The sequence below is a fragment of the Convolutriloba macropyga genome, chromosome 2, assembly GCF_964194025.1.
Source record: "Convolutriloba macropyga chromosome 2, txConMacr16.3, whole genome shotgun sequence".
In the NCBI taxonomy this organism is placed as follows: Eukaryota; Metazoa; Xenacoelomorpha; order Acoela; family Convolutidae; genus Convolutriloba; species Convolutriloba macropyga.
Genome location: NC_134469.1, coordinates 68,432,668 through 68,450,566, shown reverse-complemented (window position 1 = coordinate 68,450,566; position 17,899 = coordinate 68,432,668). Strand labels below are relative to the sequence as shown.

Genomic DNA, 17,899 nt, shown 5'->3' with positions numbered 1-17,899 from the left:
ATTTTTAAGAAATTCAAAGACAATGTCTAATACTTTTTGGAAAATTTCCTTGCAATTTGCAATTTCGATTGGTCAATTGCTTACAAAATGTTTTTGGAAAGAAGATTTATTTTTTCATTGGGTGTAATTAATAATTATAAATGCGACACAACTTTAAAAAGTTGACCTCTCCTAAATGCAAAAACCCTAAAAAAAGGCTCACAATACTGTTGCAATGTTTAAATACTTTGCTTGCACCATTATATCACCCCGTCTTATACTTACTTCTCCACGACCATGAAACTTGTTGTAATCAAGTAATTCAGATACAAAGTTCTGGTTTAATCTGTTTTTTTTTTAAAAAAATATAGTTGTGGATAAATAATAATTGCTCACGCAGGCCAAATCGGAGCCCTTGAATAGCTTAAATTGGCCAAATGATTTATACTAAAAACATTTCTCTCCTCAGTTTTTTTGGCAATTTAACTTCCTCCCATTTGATTTCCAAAACTTTTCCAGACTTGTCGGACATTTCGAATGAAATCTTTTTGTTCATTGTAGATTCGTAGACTTTTAAAAATCGGACTCAAAGTTGTTAACACTATTAAAAAGCAAAAGTTAGTTCCTATATACCGAATCTAAAATCATTGTTTAAATCTCGAAAACAAATAAAAAATTGTTAAAGATAAAATAAGTTAGCTATTTACCGAGAGTTGAAGAAAATGAGCAATTTAATTTACAAAAAATACCTTCCTGTTTTGTATTTTGTTGGTTGCCAACAATTTACAAAAAATCTTTTTTCAGTTCAGATTATATCTAGTTCTCAGTTGTTGTTACATCAGCCAAAAACTATGTAAGTTCAAATGTGTTATCTAATAATGCAAATTTTGGTGTTTGTTGATTTTTTAAAAGCTTCTAAAAACGTCTGATTCAATCTCATTTCAAAAACCCAGAAATCTGCAAACCATCTGTGTTTATAAATTGTTTGTAAATTTTGATCTTAACTGTAAACTAACCATCCCAGAAGCCACTTGTCGTTTCCATTAAAAATTGATTACAATAGTTGATTTACTGACAGGAAAATTATCTTGTTAAAAACTAAATTAGAATATAACAAAGTTAAACGAAAACTTGCCGTCGATTCAAATCGATTGATCCTCATTATAAAAATGAGCATTGGGCCAAAGTCCATTTTTGTCTTTTTTTTGGGTCTTTTTATTCATTTGGAAGCACTTTCGGCAATTATATCATTTGAACATCTTGCAAAAATTAACCTAAAAACGTTCCCTAAATTTAAATTTCTGGATTTAAATTTAAATTCCTAAATTTAAATTTAAATACAAAACTTTCTTACTAAATATTAAAGGGCTCAGACCACCCAAAATCAACAGATATGCTGTTTTGGGGAAGATTGTTTAAAGGTGTTTAAAATATAAAAATTTTTAATTGAGATTACGGCATTTAGAATCATGAATAGCCCGTTAGCCATAGAGCCAGACTATGCAACTGTTTCAGATTTTGTAAAGCAGAGCATTGCCTTGTTCGCCCAGGCTGAGAGAAAGAACACATTTTTAAATTTTGAGTAGTAATGATGTTCAAAAAATGTGTTAGTTTCTAACTGCTGGCTGTTTTGTTGTTTCGAAGAAAGCAAAGTTTGTTCCTTTTGATGAAGGCTTAAAATTACTTGAGCTGAAACTGAAAGAAATCGGATTGAAGTAAAATTTAATCTGCAGAAAAATTTTGCCTGAATTTTTTTTTGCGATTTTGATTCGTGGAAAAATCAAACAACATTGGTTTGAGCAAAACCTTGTCAACTTTATGAAATTTTAAATGACATTGCAGTAACAGCCACTTACAAGTTTTCAAATTTCTATTGCCAGATTTTTGAAAACGTGTCTTCAGTCTAATCATTTGTTGAATGAGTTCAATGAGCACGTCTAAATCTCAAGTTACCGGACACAAGAGTCAGAGTTATTGTTGAAAATGTGGCGGTTTTTTGATTAATCATATTCTTGAAGGTTGCAATAACATTAGCAACGTGATGGAATGGCACAAAGGGGGCATCATGTGCCTTCTGAGGCAACAGTAGATTGAAGTCTTTTGTCATCTTTATTGAAAACGGCTTTAAAATTTTAGGCTTAAACTTGATAAATATCATCAGTTAATCAAAATCTGAGAAAAAAGGTACCTCACGTTGCCCAAAATTGGAGCAAAAAAATCAAAATCTGAGGTAAAGAAACGAGTGCAAGACCAGAAAAGAGGCAGACGTTTGTGCCGTCAGCCGTTTTTTGATTTAACGACTTTAATGGTCTCCACGACTGTTCCCAGTGATCAAAATTTCGGAGATTTCAGAAAAAAATAAGAGAGTTCATTTGTCTCAGCATGTGCTCTGAATGCTTTACCCATGTGATGACTATTAATATGAATGTATGCAATTGAGTGTCGAATGCTTGTCTACTTTAGTAGCGTTGAATTTGAGGTGAGAATCCACTGTAATTTGCGTAGCTTGCGTTTACAGCCTCTACTCTTACAAAGCATGAGCGTTACAAATATAGCTCTATTCTATCGATGTGGAATACCGACTCGACTCCACCACGAACTTTTCTCATTCCAAGACAGGAGAGATTAAGTGATTGCACAAATCAAGTGAAAAGCTTGAAAAAGTTTTAGATTTGAACTTCAGCGTCAAATACGCTCATGCTGACCTCTCGGTCGTAATCTGCATAGTCATATTCTTCATCAGATCGCGTATTTGTTAGTGGTCGGATTCGTGGATCCGGTGGACCAACTACTGCGAGCTCAAACGAAGTTTCCACCAATGGTGGTTGTGACGCTTTCTCCAGAATTACTGTCTCGATGACAGGGTTAGTAATTCGCGGTCATTTGGGCACCGGGATTGACTCTTGACTATTTACAGAGCAGCCTGAGCTCTCGAATCTATAATAATCAGGAGAATTCCTTTCGAAGTCAATGGGCTGAAAGTAGACGGTGCGCCGGACCTTATTGGAGTTGCAGACGACTTTCGGCAGCGGCTTGTTGAAAGTTGAAGTTTGGACGGTTTCCTCGCTAAAATCGCTTTGGATATGTTGGTATTTGCAGATGAAACCCCCAAGGTATTGTCCGCCTGTCGATGCCGGATCTTGATCTCGCCTCTATATTTCTTTTTCAACTCTTTCGTGTGTTATGCGATCTTTTCTTCTGTGGTTTTGTCGTAAGGGAGGTGACATTTTTTTGCAAATAGCCAAATTCTGTGTTTTGTTCAGCCTTCGTGCCGAATTTGGCTATATCGCTGTTGCGAACTTTCACCTCAGGAACACCGGGTTCTTTTATGACCGTAGTCAGGGGTGAATTGCTTACAACCGTATTCTCAGGGGCCAAAGTGTCCCAAATGCCTCGCAGACCTTGTCTCGATCTTTTGGACACTTTTCGATTAAGCTTCAATTCTAAAGAGGTTTCACTTCTGGGTATTGGGTTAGAGAACTTAAGGTGAAGATTGAAACGTGACACCGCTTTGTTCTTGTTGCCCTTGTATGGCGAGACCGCATCCACTTGGGCCTCCACATGACCTCCTCAATTAAGATGTCACTGCGTTCCCTCGTCACCCACCCGTTATTGTCAAGATAATCTTCTACTGGAACTGTGTCTGCGTCTAAACAATGATTTAGAATATTTTCATAAGAAAGATTTGATGATTTTGGGATTGTACTTATTTTACTGAGTGGTGTATTTGGTTTTCTTCGAAAGTGTGCTTGGAAAGGAGTTACATTTGTTGTCTTTTGTTTGCATATAGGTAATTGATACACTATTGACTTTATTGCATCTTTAATTGTGAAATTATTATTTCTAATAGCTAATTTTATGCAGCTTAGGCGTCTTTTAATTGTTTGTATCAAACGCTCTACTAATCCAATCGCTCTATGATCGTTTGCAGGGGCTGTAACAATGATAATATTATTTTGTTTGCAGAAATTTTTAACTTTATCACCTATAAGACAGTGTGCTTGATCTAATCTATTAGTTCTAAGAATTCCTTGTGTTTGAATATAATCATCTAAAAAATTAACTACAATTGGTTTGTTTGCTTTTACTTTTACGGTTGGGTACTTAGAAAAACGATCAATACATGCCAAAAACTGTATATTTTTGTCTTTTTCACTCGTGACTGGCCGACCAAAGTCTATTTGAATTTCTTCATTAGGTCAGGAGCACTCTACTAGAGGCTGCCCTTTCGACGCCGATATTATTGGTTACAGGTTCTCAGTACACGGTTTGCACTATGGTGCCTTATTCAGAATCTCCCGATGCATATAAGACCAAAATGCATATTGTCCAAGTGTGATCATGCCCCAACTTCCTGGACGGGTGAGATGCAGGGACCCGAGTACCGCGTCTTGAATTGAATTCGGAATGGCTAATCGTGTGGAATATGTGTGATTTACGCTGTTAAAGTGCTGTGCTTGACCGTTTTGTGGTGTGGAGTTTATTTTAACTGTTGGTCAATCACGTCAATCGGGGGTAATTGTTGCAACCGTAAGTTCTTCATCATACTTGTTTGTAATTTTTGGCTTTTGATGTTGTGGGCGAGAAATGTAATCTACCAGTCCCATTTTTGCGCCTGGTATGTGTTCAATATTAAAACCAAAGGGTAATAAGCCATCTACTCAACGGGTTAAAAGACTATTCTAAGATTGATTAGATCTATGTTCCTTCATGATCGATAGTAATGCTCGATGATCAGTAATGATAGTGAATAATTTCCCAAATAGATAGTCTTTAAAATATTCAACAGACCACACCATTCCTACTAATTCTAGTTTGTTGACACTATAGCGTTTTTCATTTGAATTAAGAAATTGAGATGAGAATGCAACTGTATGCCAGCCGGTTGGTGAAAGTTGTTCTAATGCAGCCCCTAATCTGGCTCTAGAAGCATCGCATATGATTCTGGTTTCCAAGTGGTAATTAAAATGTGTGTTTTCCGTAGCGATTGCTACTTTTTCTTTTATGTGTTGAAAATGACATTCAAGTGCATTTGTCCAAATAAATTGAGTATTCACCTTATGAAGTGGACAAAGTGGGTGACAAAGTTGTGATATATGAGGTAGGAACTTACCTAAATAATGCAAAGATCCTAAAAATGATTGCAACTGCTAGAAATTTTTAGGTGCTGTTAAGTTTAATATTAGCGATGTTTTAGTTTCAAGTGGTGCGATTCCGGACTGAGAAAATTCTTAACCCGACCATTCTATTTCTGTTTTAGCGAAGTGACAATTGGATAGGTTTATTCTCAAGTTATCTTCGTCTAGTTTTTTAAGACAATTGTAGACTAACTTTAAATGGTCTTGTTTTGGTTCAGCTCTAACAACAATGATATTGTCTAAAAAACGATGAGTGTTATCCAGTCCAACTGGAGTCTAATCAATTAGTTTTTGGAATGCTGCCGGCATGTCCGTTAGCCCGTAAAATACAGTAAAGAAACGATATGTGCTTGTACCCTCACCACTAGCTTTATTGAAGTTTTAATGGCGGGAGGTTTCCGGGTCTAATTTTAATTGACTGTTTGCGTATCTCAAATCCAGTGTTGAACAGAATGCTGTGTCATGTGATGCATTTGTGTTTAAATTTTGTTGTATCGTGTCTAATAAGTCGTCAATATTCGATATTTGTTATTTATTTTTATGAATTGATTTATTCAGTATTTTGGAATCTAGTGCTAATTCAACAGTTTTATCGCTCTTAACAGTTATAACAATGGGAGATATGAAATTTTTATCTCAACAATTTTTTAATTTTAATATTTGTTTTTCATCTAACACTTTTTTTAAGTTCCGCATTCACTAAAGGTTGTAGGTTTATAGTGACTCGTCGTCCTTTTTGATGGGTTGGTGTAAATTGTATGTGAAATGTAGCTTTAACCGTGTGTTTTAATGATTTACCCGTTCTAGAGATGAGGCCTGGAAAGTAAAGAGCTAACCGTTTCTTGACTAGACATTGATTTTGATTAATGTTTAGTTCTTGATTAGTTTGCGCTAGTGAAAGTCCAAGTTGTGGGAACAGATCTTAGCCAATTATTGGTCTGTGGTCATCTTCAACAACCGTGACGTTGACATTTATAGCTGCCCAATCATTGCCTTTCACCGAGGTGTTGATTACTTCAATAGTCTTGATTAATTCATTGGAGAATGTTTTGAGATCATGAAATACCGGTGACTGTACCCAATAGCATTCTTTACTATTCATTACTACCGCGCTTGCTGAGCTTTTATTTACAATAGTGCAATTGCTCCCCGAATCCACTAAAGCTTTTGTCTCCGTGTTTCCGAATTGAATATGCATGTTTACCGGCTACATCCCCCTGATGTTGTCACTATCAGAGATTACCGCTACACAGTTGTCGTCGAAGCCATCGTGGACAGAGTCATAGTTAGCATCATATATACTATTTTCCTGCATTATAGCATCAATTTGATTCACTTGTTCTCCTACCGTTGCAGACTTACCAATAGTACCAGTTTCAGAGGAGGTATCACCGACATTGCTAACACCTGGTTTTGGCTTGATTTGGATCTTCGACTTTCGACTTCCACTTTCGACTTTTGTAAAGCGGTTTGAAGTTGCACAGTTTTTGCATTTCTTTCTACGCGCTGGGCAGTTAAGACGATGACTGGCCGACCAAGTGTAAATACAATTAGGGCAAATTGTAGTTTTGGTGAATTCAGTCGTTGTTGATTTGGGTATATTCCAGGAGTTTTGAATACTGTTAGTTGAGGTGTTTGGGGTTTGATTCGAAACAGTAATTGCAGCTCTTTCCAATATTTTCAACTGGTTTTGAATGCCCATCTCAATATTTCTTGCCGATTCCAACGCTTTCTTGGTTGCCCTTGTTTCTGTAAGTAGTTCTCTTTGGATTTCTCAGTCTTGCATGTCGGAAAGAAATATTTCTCGAATTATGGATTCCTCATGGCTGCCAAGGTGACAATTCTAAGAGAGTTTTCGAGGGCATCCGTAAAAATTTCTACTGGTTCCCTTTTGAGTTGTTTTCATGTTAGAATTTTAAAACGATCGAATATTTTGTTTCTTTGTTTAATGACATTGTCCAAGCTATCCCAAAGGTTCTTCGTCAAAATTTGGTCAATCTGTACTGTTTGTTCTTGAGAACCAAAAATTCGTCATTCTTCCTTGCCAAGACTGAGTTATGTAAGTGAGGAAGCTTTGGTATCACAACATTTCCACGGTCTATCGCCACACAACATTCCTGCCGCTTCAATTTTCTTGCATTTGTTATGCCATGCATTTTTAGGTTGTTTTTTGCAAATTCTGTGATCTGTCTCACTTTGGGCCGTGCTGTTGTCCACATCTTCTTCATAAAATGGTTCGGGGGAGATGTGACTTTGTCCGGTGGTGTCTCCCTTAGTATATTAATCAAAATGCCCTCTTTTGCGAGTTTGGCCAACTTCAGAAATATTCTGCAGCGTTCACATCGCAAGGAGGGTTCTAGTGTTGGTCGTTCACAAAATAATTATATTCCCAGAGGGGCTCGTTCGTTTGGTGCTGACTTCGCCAGGTGATAACTTTTACTATCGAAGCCACTGTAATTTGCACAGCTTGCGTTTACGTCCTCTACTCTTACAAATCAAGAGCGTTACAAAAGTATCTCTATACTATCGATGTAGAATACCGACTCGATTCCACCACAAACTTTTCTCATTCCAAAACAGGAGAGATTGACAAGCAACTGAAAATAAGATTAACTGATAAATGAACGAAATTGATATTAGCAACAGAAGTGGGGAGTGTGAACTTATCTGAATACTTGACTTTTTAGTCGGAGGCAAAACTTACCTAAGTGAATGACTTATAGTTATAATCAAACTTGAATGATATGATAACAACTGTCAAATTAGCGCATTTTCAGATTTTATGATATGACCGTATCAAAACCCACTAAAGTAATCCAAAAAAATGGTTGTAATGCGGTCTTTTAATTGCAAAATCTAACCGAATGTTAAAAAAAATGACCTTTAGCGAAAATAAACACAGCAAAAAATAGTGAAATTTCCAAGGCAACAGGAAATGCGCAGCAATAAACTATAGTTAGATGTAATTTGAAAAGCAGAATAATTTTTTCGAGGAGGCCGATAAACTTGTCAATTATCGGCCTCCTGTATGCCTAGTGCTCAAAAAGCTGCAAAATTACCTAACATTTTGGGGAAACCTAACATTCTGCCTATTATTTACATTATCTAACATTGTGGACTGTAGCCTGCAAGGAAGTCGGTTGGTTCATACTCTGAAAGAGAGACCACGCAACATATTTCTGCCTCCCCTCTACATTTTACATAGTCTCACTATTTACAAATCTCATATAACATTATTGGTATTGAGAAGGGTCAAATTTGTATTGAGGAGGGTCAAACATAACTAATGTTTTGGGTGCATTTTATATTATTTTAACCGCTTCGACACCGGTTTTTTTGCAATTTTATAACCTAATTTCTGATTTTGTTCTCAAACAGTCGTTCGTTTCGTAGACGTTTGGTATATTATGATTAATGATAGATCGCAACTTTTTCTTTGGAAAAAAAATGAACAGGTTTGATGCTTTCAGTTGATATCTAATGTTTTATGATTGTAAGTGTTATATAAATGTTTTCAAAAAACACAAAATTCTTATACTTGTTGCCTGTTCTCAATATTCACAAGTCACAAATCACATTATGGGTGCCCATAGAGAAAGAAACTGATTATATCTTGAAAAATTTAATTGAGTTTTTGTTTTTTGTCTGTATTTAATATTTGCTTCTGTAGAATAATAAATTCTGGATACTGACATGTCTCAATTTCTTCATATGGAGGAATTAATATATATATATATATATATATATATATATATATATATATATATATATATAACCCTAATTAAAGATTTTGCTTGATATCTAAAGGTTTTCAATATTTGAAATTATTAGTTTTCACAAAATATAAACGTACTTTTAATTTTACCGTTCTGTTCTTTTTTGTCTACTTGCTACAGGTTCTCATTAGGTACTGATCCCATGTTTTTCTTTAGTGAAGTACAAATAAAATTGTTTAGTTTTTGTTTTGTTTGACGCTATTTTGACTTTTTAATTTCTCGTCCACCAAACTTTTTTTATGATAAATGTTTTGGGCAGTAATAGGATCAGCCTTTAAGTTGCAGGAGCCTTCGAATTGTTTCAGATGCCCTTCCGATTATTTTTCGTCATTGAAATTCTCGCCAATTTTGCTTATTATCAGAGAGAGAAGACCAAATGTTTTGTAGTCACAGGCTAGTGGATAGGAAACCAAATAGGATGCGCTTATCCGGCCTTTCTAGAACTTCTCGCGGAATCGCGTGATCGAGTTTGTTCGTTGTTTTATAAAATTTTAAGAAACACATCCGTTTACAAAGTTGAAAGCAAGGATTTCATTTTTCCTCTGAACCATAGACTAATACAACAGATGCAAAACAACTATATTAAAAGTCTACCAATTTATCCCGCAATTTACCAATTTGCCTTGACGCCGAATGCGGACCGATTTTTTGAACAGATATCTAAGAACACAATGGTTTGGTTGGATGAATAGTTCGTTTCTTTACTGCTGTGTTTCAAAAATGGCCTCTAAGAGCAGAAATGAGGTCATTGTATTGGCATGAAATATTTCTCGGTCCAAATTAGAAAAAAAGCAATATTTGGTAGATTGTTTGTTTTCAATGAGAACCGAAACAATTTTTCTATTGCGTCTGGGTTAATACACAAATCTGATGGCTAACTTTTCAAAAAATGGTTGAAAATTGTATCAACTTATTCGGTCATTTTTTATTATTTTTTATGGCAACAGAAATTCTAATGCACACTTCACAAGATTTTTTACCGCCGTTTCCGAGCTAGATCATTTTAGGATCAGAAATTGAAAAAGATTTTAATTTATATATTTTTTTAATTTTTGAGAAATATCAACAGTTTCTTTTTGTTTGTACTAAAAATAACTTGAGATTTTTGATTTTGAAGTCATTTTATGGCTGAAAAAACGTAATAATCAATTCATTTTTTTTATAACACTCCATTAAAGAAAAGCAGAAACTATTGTTTTCACAATCATAATTGCGCTTTCTTCGAGAATTGATTGTTACGTTGCTAAAAATAAAATTGCAAGAAATGACTCTTTGCAGAAAAGCTTCTTGTGAAAATTTTTTGACCGGTCACCAGTGCCTTTTCAGGACCAAAACGTCACAAAATACATACAACATTTCTTCACCGCGCGGTTTCGCCCGTTGAGTGTTTATCCAGATGTTTTTCAGTTCTATATCATTAGCACAAGAAATAAAATACAGGTAGTTGATCTGCCCTCATTTCTATCGCGTAATTTTGTGTTAAATACAGACAACAAAAGTTTTTTAAAACTTTTGTTGTCTGTTTTTCTGCATCAGAAAGATTGCTTTAATCGATTTCATTCTTATGAAATCGTATGCCAGATCTACTAAGCAATTAGAGATCAGCTTTTGTTCCTTGCTATGTTACTTTTTTTTCATTTAAATTCATTATGCGTTCTAATTCTTTAGTTGTCATCAATTGTAAGAAAAGAAATTTTTGGTATTTTTAATAAAAGTAAATAATATTTGAAAGTTTTTCGAACAATTTGATAACAAATATTATCTAATGGTTAACAACCATCTATTCTGTACTCTACCAGCTAAGTGGTTACATAAATTTTACGCCTATTGGCGCACGCACTATTTGCTACGTGTTAACCCTTTTTATAAGAACACACAACTTGTAATTGAGGTCATTAAAAAGATGAGAGTTTGAACAGAATAGATCCTAGTTATATTGTGTCTTATCATCTAAAATTTTACTGGATAAGTATTATTTGTAACCGGTATTATATCAAATTTTTGCCTTGCTGCTTTTTTTCAATAACTTTCAAAGTGCTATAAAAATAAGAACAATTTACACTGAATTTACTTTAGTAAGACATTAATAAATATACTGATATTTTTATTTTACAAAATGATTTGTTTGACGGTAAACCATGTCTATAAGAAGTTGCATCAATTCTTTAAATCAGAAATAATTTTAACAGCACAATCTTCCTTACATTGCAGGCAGCGCAGCTGCATTTTGAATTCATAAATATTTAAAGGAACTTTGGTTTCAATTTTTTGCTGGCTGGTTATAAGTTAATAATGATGATAAACTGCAGGATATATATATATATATATATATATATATATATAATATATATATATATATATATATATATATATATATATATATATATATATATATATATACATACATATATCCCAATCGAGAACTTTTTCAGAATTCTTACAAAATTGCTTTTATGATTGAAAAAATTGAGTTTTCATCGTTTTTGTAAGTAGTGACAATATCTCAAATTGTTTTCAGGCCCCACAAGGTAAATTTAAATTTAAAAAGCTTTCAGTTTAGGGCAGACCCACTTTTAGTTTCTTACTCTTTGTTCATATCTTTATCTAGATTTTCATTGGATGCTCTAGTTGGTTAGAAAATTTACTGAATAAAAAATCGGGCTCCAATTTTATGTTAAAATATAAATATTTGCAGATTGAGAGACTTAGAGCCTTGACACCAGGGCGCTTATGCCGGGAATTTGGACGAGTCTCGAGAGGGGCTAAAATTTATGTTATTCCCTTATTAGAGGACCAAACGGTAAGAATATGAAATAACCAACAAACATTCGAAAATTAGAGGATATTTAGACAGCTTTTTTGTAACCTAGGGAGTTTTAGATTGCAGCACAATTGGTTTATTGGCTGGGTAAACGTCTTTTACGAAACTAACAGGGGTCTACAATGAGAAAAACCAGTTTTTTCTAAGTCAGGGCCAAAAAATTAGCACAACTTTCAATTGACGCAGGATTTTATTTAGCACGGTCCTTGTCACGTGCGTTTTTGCCAATTAGCTTAAAATTCATTTGCTGAGTTGTGTCTGTCTTCAGCTTTTATTGCATGTTTATTTTAGCCCTGAATTCTTGGGTCACCCATAAAAACGGTTAAGTGCACCCAACGACAGTGCTAGCTTTGAGTGTGAGTGATGGGTACAATGCCCGGATCTTTTCTGTTTCGGCCCCCAGCTTTGTGAGCAAAGATCTTTCACGACCCCCAGGCGCTCGTACTATTTTCTTTTATACTAACCTGCTATATAACAACAAATATTTTGTAATTGGGAGCCATAAAAAACATTGGGGGCCGAAACAATAGATTCCCAATGCCCAATGAGGTCTATCGTTTATGTTTTTATGTAATAAGAAAATGAAAAAAATGTGAATAAAGAGCTGTTTGATCGCAGAATTGTTAGACTGAGCTAGGCAAGCAAGTATGACTAGAAACTTAGACAAATGAGTGGAAAAACATTCTTTTGCTGATCACCTAGCTTTTAAGATGCGTTGCCTAGAGCTGCCTACAATCTTTGCAGACTGATTTTAAAAAGTAGCCACTGGGAGATAGCTTAGTGGCAGTAAAAAAGTATAACTCATTTCACATGCAGTAAAAAAAGTGTTGTTCAATTCATTATACAATCTCAATGATGACATTAAGATCTGAAGACTTGAAATGCTCCAAGCTATCTCCCAGAGTAAACAAACTTGGTAGACCCAATTAGACACATTCATGGAGCTTGGATCAAACTCATCAATATTTGCGCTTATTCTTTAATGGTCTCAGGAAAGTTTTTTGATTTTCGTGCGATTCCAATCACAGACAGAGAAATAAGAGTTCTCTCACTCCACATGCGGGTTCTATTGCATACAACTAATCGTTGAAATACTTTTTTGCTCAATGCGTAAACAAAAACCAAGCACTTTACAAATCACATGAAGACCACTTGCTAAGTGCTTGGTTTTTGTTTACGCATTGAGCAAAAAAAGTATTTCAACGAATTAGTTGAATGCAATAGAACCCGCATGTGGAGTTAGAGAACTCTTATTTCTCTGTCTGTGACTGGAATCGCACGAAAATAAAAACTTCACCTTTATTCACGTTTTTTATTCACGTCTTCATGTGATTTGTAAAGTCTTCTAACATACGAACTCTAGGACAAGTATAAACAAGAATTTATTTTGGTACCATTTTCAATCAATTTTTGAGTCCATAGATATAAAACTATGGTTGTTAATCTGATTATTTTTTTTGAAAATTGGCCATTTTCATCATTATACTGCCAGCTTATTAAACACAAAACGAATGGGAGCACTTTATATTTCTGATCAACGAAAATCTGCTGTGCGAAAGCTCAATTAAACATGAACCTTTACCAGAGCCAAAACTTTGGTTGCGAGATCGATTTCTTATGTCACAGCTGGATTGAAATTAAATTGCTAAAATGCCTTGGCTCGACCAGCAGGGCCAAAATATAACTGACCAAAATATAACTCAATTGAAATAGCAGATTCCATCCAATTAATAAGGCAACTGCAAATACAAAAAAACTTAAACGCTAGATAGAATTAATTTGTTCATACTAGCAGTGGCACGCAAAAACAAAACCTTTCATTAATTATTGCTAAAAGTCTTTAATGGCAATATCAAGGCAGAAATATATCAGACCTAATGATTATTTACTAATCTACCAATCTAATTTACCAATGTACGTGAGTTTTATGATGTTCACTTTTGACTCTGCAAATCCATTTTTTTTTCTGTTGGTTGTTTCTGTCATTTGAAAAACCTCCAGTTTGCATCCTCGTCAAAATAATTTTCCTTTTGTATTATCACGAGCTGCTAATACAAATGGTGAAACTTAGTTTGACGACGGTGATGTGAACTGAAAGTATTTCATATCCTTATCTTCTATCTATAGGCTGATTTTCTATCTAAAAAGTGCTTCTCGATCGACAGCATGTTCGTTATACATAGTACTATAACTATTTTAAAATGATGAGGTTGCTGATTATTCAGTGCTATTCTTGCATTTTTAATACAACTAATCCAATGGTGAAATTTTGTAAGATTAGCGGGGAATTTAGCGGTGCATTTTTGTAATTTTGGTTTTAAGCGGTAGAAAGTTTTTTAATTGCTCTCAAACGAAATTTGTAGCAATTATTTTAGTCCGGTTGGTCTTTTTTAATGCAATTTTTTGCGTGACCGATTTTTGGTCTGACGCAGTTAAATTTTTGTCCTCAAAAACGGGATAAACAGGTAGCGCCCAGTGGGCATTAATTTCTCGTAGAGCCTTTCAGCTCAGTAGTCTTCAAGTAAGCGATTCACAGTCGCCCAGGGAACCAACAAAAAAGAAGTGATTTGCAGAGCAACATGTGAACAATAGAATTCAGGTAGATTGGTGCAAACTTAAAGTAACCATATTTTAGTCATGAAACTGCCCTTAATGATTTTGGTAATTTTAAGCAATACATTTCTAAATGCATTTCATATTAGTATTTTTAAATAGTTGTTCACGTTTTTTGTTCTCACTGTTGCGCTCTTAGTTGAGTTGTATTTTTAATCTCGTGTTGTTCAATTGTCCTGCTGGTCAAGCCAAGGCATTCCCCCCGCCCAGAAAGAATACCACCCCCCCCCCCCCAGAAGAATTCCAAGTATGCACAACTGTTAAAACAAATGGGTCAGATTGTTCAGGTATGCAGATCATTCTAAGAGACTACGCGACAAGATATCAAAAAGTTGCTGGGAACAGAAATGAAGTTGCTGGGAAATAATTGATCGTTTCCTTTTGTGACCTCATGTATCCCCAGTACGCTATGCACCCCCCAGTTAGAGCTATGCCCCCACATGCAACATAGTCGATTATTATATAGTCGATCTCATTCAACTTTAAACAACGCACTTTGAAGATTTCACTGCTGCATCTTGTCTGACAAAAATCACTAACGCAGCTTTACCAATTTCAATCCAGTCTTTTTCCAATGTTGTTTTACCCCGTCTCGATCCAATGTTTTTTTAAGATCCGTTGTTGATTTTTCAACTTTTTGTCGGACATGCTGCAGTGAAATCTGAAATCTTCAAAATGCGTTGTTTAAAGTGGAACGAGATGTCTATATAGTAGTCTACTATGTGGCACTTGCTCTGTAACGGGGGGGATGCAAAACATACTCGGGATGCAGGGGGTGACGGAAACTGAATTATTTCTCAGCAACTTAAATTTTGGTTCCCAGTAACTTTTTGATATCTTGTTGCGTAGTCTCTTCGAACGATCTGCATCTGAAAAATGGGGCCTTGAGCTCTGTCCGGACCGTAGTGCTGCTCGACGCTGGAGTGTCCCCCCCCAGCGTGAACCAAGTCTGATCATATGGGTGGGCTTGAATTCCGCACAGCTGGGTTTTCGGAAAACTGATTCCCCCAGAAAGAATACCAAGTATGCGCAAAACGAAAAATTCAGTTTAAATTGGGTCGGATGTTTAACATCCGACCCAATTTAAACTGAATTTTTCGTTTTGCGCATACTTGGTATTCTTTCTGGGGGAATCAGTTTTCCGAAAACCCAGCTGTGCGGAATTCAAGCCCACCCATATGATCAGACTTGGTTCACGCTGGGGGGGGGACACTCCAGCGTCGAGCAGCACTACGGTCCGGACAGAGCTCAAGGCCCCATGCAGATTCTGTACGATTTGTTTTGGTAAATTTCTACTTTTGAAGGGTGAGCACCTGTTGAGCTGGACTGCTCTTTGCAATGGACCTCTCCAGAAGAAATTTAATATATTTTATCCAGATTCAAATATTTAGGTGGCACTACTTGAGGTTGGGACAGTCTGATCAGCGCCCAGTCCAGAGTCTGGATAGTCTGATCATATCGAGGTCTAGTTCTGTGGTATAGTCCAATCGAAAAACCCGCCACTCCCCCGATAAAAGTCCACAATCTATTTTTTCGAGAAGCACTTCCCAATTTAATTTACTGCACTACTCGCAAGACTAAATTTTGGTAATTGCTGTCAAGCTGAAAAAATTTGTTTGGAATAAGTTTTTACTAAAAAACCGAAAACTAGAATGACGTTCATTTTTCTGATATATACCAATGATTTCTGTTACTTCAACAGTTAAGTGTCAGTCAACGTACCCCGAGTGCGCGACCGAAGGGGTGGTCAGACAACCCACGCGCGCGACTCAAGTCAGTCTGCACCCCAGTGTGCGACTCAAGCCAGTCTGGCATCTCCAGTAGCCGACTCAGTTCGATTGATCAGAACCAATTTTGGCAAGAATGGACTGTCTTAGGGCTGTCTTGGGTCGCGCACCTCGTCCAGGGAAATGGTCTGACACAGAACCAATACATTTCCCTGGACGAGGTGCGCGACCCAAGACAGCTCTGATCAGACAAGACCTTCCTCGCGAAAATTGGGTTCTGATCAGTCGGGCTTGAATCGCCCAACTTGAGATGCCAGACCGATTGGAGTCGCACACTGGGGTGCCAGACTGACTTGCAGCATAGAAGCCCCCGCGCAGCCGAACCTCTACATCACAGCACCTTGATTTTAGACAGGGTAACTGCTTGGCGTTTAGTTTTGCTGCTACAATTATACGCGTTCAAATATACGTTATGCGACGTTTTCTTACGTATTTCTCGACATGTATTTCCTGGGATTTCAAAATAGCGAAATAGTTAGCGCCTCCCAAAAATTCAATTCAGAAAAAATAACGGAGTTTTCGGGTGGCGCTAACTATGCTATCTTTTCTGAATTAACACTTGGAACCCAAATATGATTGAAAAATACAATTTTAGGATTACCCAACTGCGTCTACTGTGCGTGATATCGTGTGACTTGCTGTTCAATCCAATTATTGTTTTCATCTGAAAATTTATTCCCGGATTAATCAAGCACTAATCATAAATTTCATACAAGATTCATTCATTAAAAATTTGTATAATTATAATTAAATGAGCTGTTATAAGTTTCGATCTCAGTTTCAATCACAGGCCTGATCTCAAACCCAAATGATAGTTCGTGCTCAAATGTCTGGTCCTCAGTTGAATTACCTATCCACGTTTGTTCCCAACTTTCAGTTGTGTCGTTTCCATTTAAGGGCTTTGCATCCCCTATAGAGACCTGTATTCCGTACACCTGCGTAGCGTAGTACATCCCTCGAACGCGTTGTCTGGAGAACTTTCCGGTGCTGAATGTCTGCTTCAAAATGGCATTAAAAGGCACGCTAAAATTGGCCTCTGTTCCCAACACTTCTACCATTTTATAGGCTGCAGCTGGTACTGAAACCTGTTCATTTAGAATAGCTTCGGAAATCTTGCTCATCGTTTTCCTCCATTTGGTGATGAAAGATATTTCCTCACTCAGTTGCAGTTTAATTCCATCAAAAATTGGTTTCCTCAGCAACATTGAAGTGTCAATTGGCAGAACAAAACCATCCCAATCAGTAAACTGGAAACTCTCCTTGACTGGATATTTCATCCCAAATTTATTCACCACTTCTTGTTCCCCCAAATTGTGAACTTCATCAGAAGCTACAACAGTTGGTTTTGTTTCCAAAACTTCTTTTCCATCCAAGTCGAACTCCACGTTCTCCATGCTTTGAGACTCAAGGTATGTTATGTCAATTAATAACTCCCATATTACATCGTCGTTCGGAAGTAACTCAATTGTTGGCTCGTTTAATTCAGAGTTGAAGCTTAATGTGCGATCTTGTCCGCTTTGACTGTCGCCCAAAATAAGCCAGAACCCGCTTCGCTTATCTTTCACAATCCTCCAAAGCGCAGGGTAATCTTCGTCCAAAACAGCGAACCCGTTTCTGTGAGACAACGGAACATTGCAATAGAACTCTTCAGGGTCAGTTTCACAGCCTTGCTTGGATACAATTTGGTACAAACCATTATCGTAAGGAATAATTTCCCAGGACGATTGCAGGTCGCGTCCCAAAGTCACTTCCGGCATATGTGGAATATCCGCAGTTGGGTCCTCA

At 36.3% G+C, this 17,899-nt stretch overlaps 1 protein-coding gene across 1 annotated transcript in view; it reads left to right on the top strand.

Annotated features, from left to right (window-relative positions):
- The window catches only part of LOC142334647 (small ubiquitin-related modifier 2-like), a 442,392-nt gene that overhangs the window by 118,058 nt on the left and 306,435 nt on the right, over window positions 1–17,899 (top strand). The gene's annotated exons all lie outside the window — the stretch shown is intronic.